This window comes from Drosophila teissieri, chromosome 3L (genome assembly GCF_016746235.2).
Source record: "Drosophila teissieri strain GT53w chromosome 3L, Prin_Dtei_1.1, whole genome shotgun sequence".
Lineage (NCBI taxonomy): Eukaryota > Metazoa > Arthropoda > Insecta > Diptera > Drosophilidae > Drosophila > Drosophila teissieri.
In genome coordinates, this window is record NC_053031.1 from 732,897 (window position 1) to 738,896 (window position 6,000).

Consider the following 6,000-nt stretch of genomic DNA (forward strand, 5'->3'; position numbering starts at 1 on the left):
TGCACGAAACAAAGATGGGAATTGAATTTTTGTTTTTTGAACAAGCATTGAGTTTCTTTAAGAATATTGCACTGTTTTAGCTTTTTTTTTGTTAATACACACTTTCGGAGATCACTTATATTTTATATTTACTTGATAAATAATCATCACACCTTTTCAAGCGGGTTTCTGGCGAGCTCTATTCGAAAACAATTGTTTCTTAAATGAAATCAAATAAAAATCTCGCAGTAAGGATTCACTGGGAACATAGTTGCAGCTTTAGACCTTCTACTACCTTATTATAGAAGATATATATTGTTATGGACCTAGAATACCCTACAAATGAACACATGAACTATAACAGTGCTGCCATCTAACGGAATCGTCACTTTCCTTTGCAGACGCTAGGTGTCGCCCAAAAACAGCTCGCCGATAGAGGCGCAGTTGTAAACATGTAAAGTATCACTTCAGGATACACAGATAAAAAAGTATCTTGAAGTATAGTATCTTGATCTTCATTTTAGTCAATTTCTAAAGCCATATTTCCTAGCTATTTTGAAACGTTTCAACTATATGTCATTGCAGCACCCTTTAAACGAATCTTTAAGTCTTTGCTGACCAAATATCGTGGAATTTATACCCAATTTCCCACATCAACCCAATGAAGCGTGTCCCAAATTTAATTTCCGCTACATATAAAATGGAAATTTACGTATGCACAATAGGTCCGAATGTTTTGGCACATTTTCCTAGAAACACCTGCGCACCGAGGTGAATGTGTGAAAAACTTGGTTAGAATATCTCAAGAAGCGCACTTCCGCTTGGGCCTAGATAATAACCGTGAAGGGCTAGCTAACTCAGTAGTACGTAAAGCAGTCAGTCGGTAGTTGCAACTCCAGAATGTGACTTTCAATAATATTTTGGTAGGGGGTTCAGCGAAGCGCAACCTTGTAAAAGGTGTGCGGACCCTACTGGCCCTCACAAATAAAGGGCCCGAAACCAGAGCCAAATAATTGTTGCGCAACTAGGCGAAGCCAAGTCACTGATTTTCCCATGAGGAGTTGGACCAAAACGCGATCAGTGGAGCAAACTATGTGGGAAAATAGACTCTCGAATATGATTGACAATAGTTCGGGGCCTCTTTGGACTCTATATATATATTTTTGACGGTCTGCCCATGGCAATGGCTTCATTATGTTCAACAGCTCCCACAGTAATAAGGCCTACAGTTTCGGGCTGACTGCTTGAAAATTGCACTTCGTGCAGGCGGACTTCAAATTTATTTCGCTTAAATGTGTGGCGCTGCCTTTGGGCCCCAAGTCGCCAAGTACCGCAGTTAGTTGCACCGTGGAAGCCAAGGTGAGATCGTTAAACAATTGACTAGTGAGCTGTTCTTTTATGGCTTACCCACGCACTGAAAATTGTTCCTGCAATAATCGGAATAGAGGGAAAAGTGCCGATATTGCTGTGGAATATGAACTACTTTCAGGGTATTAATTTTTCTCTGTGGAAGACCTGGGCGAATTCCAAATTATCTGAGGTCCACAGTAGACCAGATCGGTTCACTGGGAGTTCAATGCTCGCGGGTCACGACTTTGCCTCCATCGAGCAGACATAAATCGGAGCAGCCAACAACTTGATGCGGGGCCTTTGACAGACTGTTCGAGATCTGCGATTTCCTTGGGACTTGGATTGGGATCCGGATCGAGATCAGGAGTGTATGCATCTGGACTCAGGCATTTCAATCAATTGACGGAAGTGCCTTTTTCGCCAGCGAAACGATCATGATGTATGTTATTGGCCCCGAATCCCGGCCTACCCATTTGCTATTTGTCAAATTTTCATTAGATCGCCATAAATTGAAATCACGCGGCATTTGTTTTTGGTCAGCACACAAATAAATTTCGCGCTGCCGCACCGATTCTCACGATCTCAGGAGCAAATGATTGGATTATAGATAGATGAGGGGTAAGGCACTAAAACTTTCTAGCTGTTCACACCAGCTGGTCTCTCGATCTACGTTTTGGTCTTGGCCAATCGCCACCTGCACTTGGGAGTTTGGCAGATCTGCCAGAGGTCTTACACTCAAAGAATCAAAAAGTACCCATGTGGCTTCACTTGCTTTTCACTGTTGTATTATTTGTATTAAGAATGTCATATTTTCTGTGAGTGCATTAGTTGGTGCCGGAGCAGGATCTGAGATGCTGGACCTGGTCCCCACACGTTGTAGTATGTTGCTTGGCTAAAAGCGAATTCCAGTTGCAAACCCATTTTTGGCACGATCGCTGAGCTCAAACCTTTTTGGGAAGAAGCCGCCGCCACAAGGAGCATTGATTTGGAGTTGCATTTGGTTTTGGTATTGGTTATTGGGTATTCGGTATTGGGTATTGGTACTGCCAATTGCCAGAAGGTGACCAGAACGCACACGTGGATACGGAATGGGTATGGGTATGTACCATACTCTATGGAGCATGGGATGGTGCTGGAGCTGTGGCATGTGTTGGGGGGTGTGGCAAGGGGAACGCGGGCAGTGAGAGTTCGCAGGTGTGTGCTGCTGTATCTGTGGCTTGGCTTGGATCGTGATTGCTGGCAGTTCGGCTCTGACTTGGACTTGGATTTGGATTTGGACTTGGACGTTGGGTATCCAGCTGCGAGAACGCACCCACTTGGCTAGCACACACACTCGCACACTCACCCGCACACACACACCCACAATCAGCGGGTCCAGACGAGGCCAACGGCAAAGATCGTGTTCATGCGGTGGCATTATGACCACACCGAGAAAATAGGGGGTATACAAATGCTGAGTTTGCTATGACCCGTTTCAAATTCATTGATTAATGGACTTTTCACCAATAGGCAAGGAAACCTATTTAAATAATAAAAGCTTTGTATAAGAGTAATATTCAAGGGTATCCAATAAATGTTTGACAAAAGTGTATAGCCAGCATACAGCATACATTGGAATGGGATGTTTGAGATTGATATTCGTGTGCTGTATCGCAAAAAAGCACTGTGCCCGTGCTGATTGATTAATCATTGCCGGTAATTTGATTTTGTGCCTTTTGTGCGCAGTTCCACCGTTAGACGGTTGGCCAGGCCCATTGCTATAGCTCTCATGGATCTCGTGGCTCCGGCTCCCATACTCCCATATACTCCGTGCTCCGATCTGCTCGACAAGCCTCTTTCAGCGCTTTGATTGATTGTTTCATTGCATTTTGAGCACTGGGCTTGAGCTTGCCATATTCACCTGGTTGCCAGTCAGTCATACAAAATACTCGAGAAACTCGTGGAACTGCGAGACACCCGACATGTGTTCCCTGCATCTCCATCTGCAACTCCATCTACGGCTGACTTATGGATTTGTTTCTTGCTGGCCCCTCGCTTTTCTGCATGTCAGCTTAGCTGTCAAAATCCTTGAGCCGACTACAATGTCTAAATGGCTGGCACACTTTTGATTCGGCTGATTAACAACTCGGCAATGGAGCTGCCGTTTGACAGTTTTTTTCGCGGAGAAAATCGGAGAAAGATCGATGACAGTTTTGGCTGATCTTCGGCCTGACGGATGGCCATAAATTAATCTATTTACCAAAGCCATTGCAGCCATTGAATAATGCAGATGATATGTGAAATTAAAATTGCATTAGAAATTTAACGCTGATTGATGACAGTAAGAAAGCTACAAGGGGTTTGCTTTAAAGTTTGAACTTAAACTGAATTATTTAGACAATACATTTAATAACCTTTTAAACATCATTTGAAATCTAAAGTACGTTATATAATATATCTGACTGCCCTTTTATAGAAGCTCACTATTCAGAAGCGGATTCCCATGGATCTTAATAAGCTTAATCGTTTCATATATTATTTTATTTTTTGGCGATCCCCGCCAGCAGTCAATAATAACAATAAGCCCACATAATCGAGGTCTAAGCCATGGCTTTTACCCACAGGGTAAAATAGCACACCCATTTCGGGGCGTTTCCCGTCGATGAGCAGGGATCCTTCATGGGAAGTCAAGCGGAGGACAAAGGCGTTCGCTGACTGGAAGGCGTCGAGTCCTGCCTCTAAACACCTGGGCCTCGGGTGAATGCAAATATCTGGGAATAACAATGCGGTGAATCACATTGTGACGTCACAATGTCGCAGTATGTCAGCGGCTGCTTTATCGAGTTCCGGCCAGATGACAACCCCTAATTGAGGTCGCCGCTCTTGCCACAGTCCCTGTCGACGGCTCTCCAACTTCTTCTACCCCAAGGACGCTAGCCAGGACTCGACGGGCGGCGCAAAAAACAATCGCGAAAAAAAAGAAATCAAATGGCGTACACTGGTAAAAATGTGAACCATTTAATGTATAAACAACACTTATAAATCAAAGTGTTTCAAGAGCAAACGGGAATTTACTTTGATAGCAATTGTACAGGTATATAAGTATGCAACCAAATATGTTTAATTTTCCGGCTTAATAAGTTTTGAGGCAAAGATTACAAGTTATTCCAAAGGAATATTCATTTCTCAATTCCCTTAAATTTTTATTTTTGGTTAAACATATTTTTAAGAAATATTTCCCTCACTGTAGTCGATAAAAACAGCGCGCAAAAGTGCAGCTGATGCTGACGCAATCGTGGGAAAAGTTCGCAGCGCAACCCTGACAACCCAGATCGCAGACGACAACCCTTGGCCTCCTGGTCGCGACGCAAGGAGCCACACAGCTGGTCAAGATGACTTCGATCCTGATCCTGGGCTCCGCGATCCCAGCTGCCGCCAGTCGTAGCCGTACAGTCGCGTCTTGTTTGGCGAACGTCGATGGGTGATGGCCTAGGATGATTGGATGGGAGCTGGATGGACTGCGGAGTGGATGCCATATGTCAACGCTGCGCACGCGCAGATACAAATGTATCTGTAGCGGGAAATCAGTCCAATTAAAAATAATAAAGGTGCAACTGCGGACCGTTCGGCAGCTTGTTAGTGTGGACCAACTGCCAAGATGGCAGATTGCACACAAAACAATAGGACCTCCGATATTCCTCCTCATTGGCAAAAATCGCCTCTAGGCGCGTGGGAAAGCCAAAATAAAAATCTGCACCTGCCGCGCCCCTTTTGCAGAAGAAATCTGCGTTTCACCATGTTTGGTTTTCGGCAAAAATATGTATTTACTTTATGGGTTCGTGATCGAATCAAAAGCGCGGCCATAAAACCGCTAAATTGCGGAATTCTAACAGCAATTCGAGTGCAACACGAACATGCACAAGGAAAAAAAGTGCTACTTTAAATAGAGGAGTTTTTGAGGCAAGGAGTAGGGACACAAGACATATTTAATTGCCTGAGAGGATGTACATACATGATGTAACTTGAATACCATTTCTAAACAAAGTTTTATTTATGAACAGTTTTATTGGCATACTGATAGCAATATTTTTCTCTCTGCTTGGAGTTAGCCCGCTGACAATTCTATTTGGCACGAGCTCATTAAGCTCCATTTATATGCAACCTGAGCCATGACTGGTCCAAAATCGCGAATGCAGCCGCCTCTCGAACTCCCGATCGCCACTCGATCCACTCGAGACCCCACTCCAAATCCGAATCTGAATCCGAATCCGAATCGTAGTCCCAGTACCATACTCCCCGTATTCCGTACTCCATAAGCCGATGACAAGTTGTTGTCCGTTGTGGCCGGCGAATGATTTACGGGCTCTCTAGAGAGCCAGCTTCTCGGCATCAGGTCGCATGCCAAAAGGCAGCCAGCAAAGTGCGGAAAATACATACATATGTGTAGGAAAACAAAACGCTTAAATGGAAAACACACAGGTGGGGTGTTGTTGGCTCGCAACTCTGGCCAACATGCGGGCAACATTCTTGTCTTCGGTCATAGGGCGACACAGATAAACAAATGGAAAACAATGTTGAAATATTTTAATTGCCTGCCGGTGACATTCAAGCCGCATGAATGATGTCGTTGCCAAACAGTTTACACGGCAACGTTTAGACAACTTTTTCTAAATGCCCAAGACAGTTGATGTT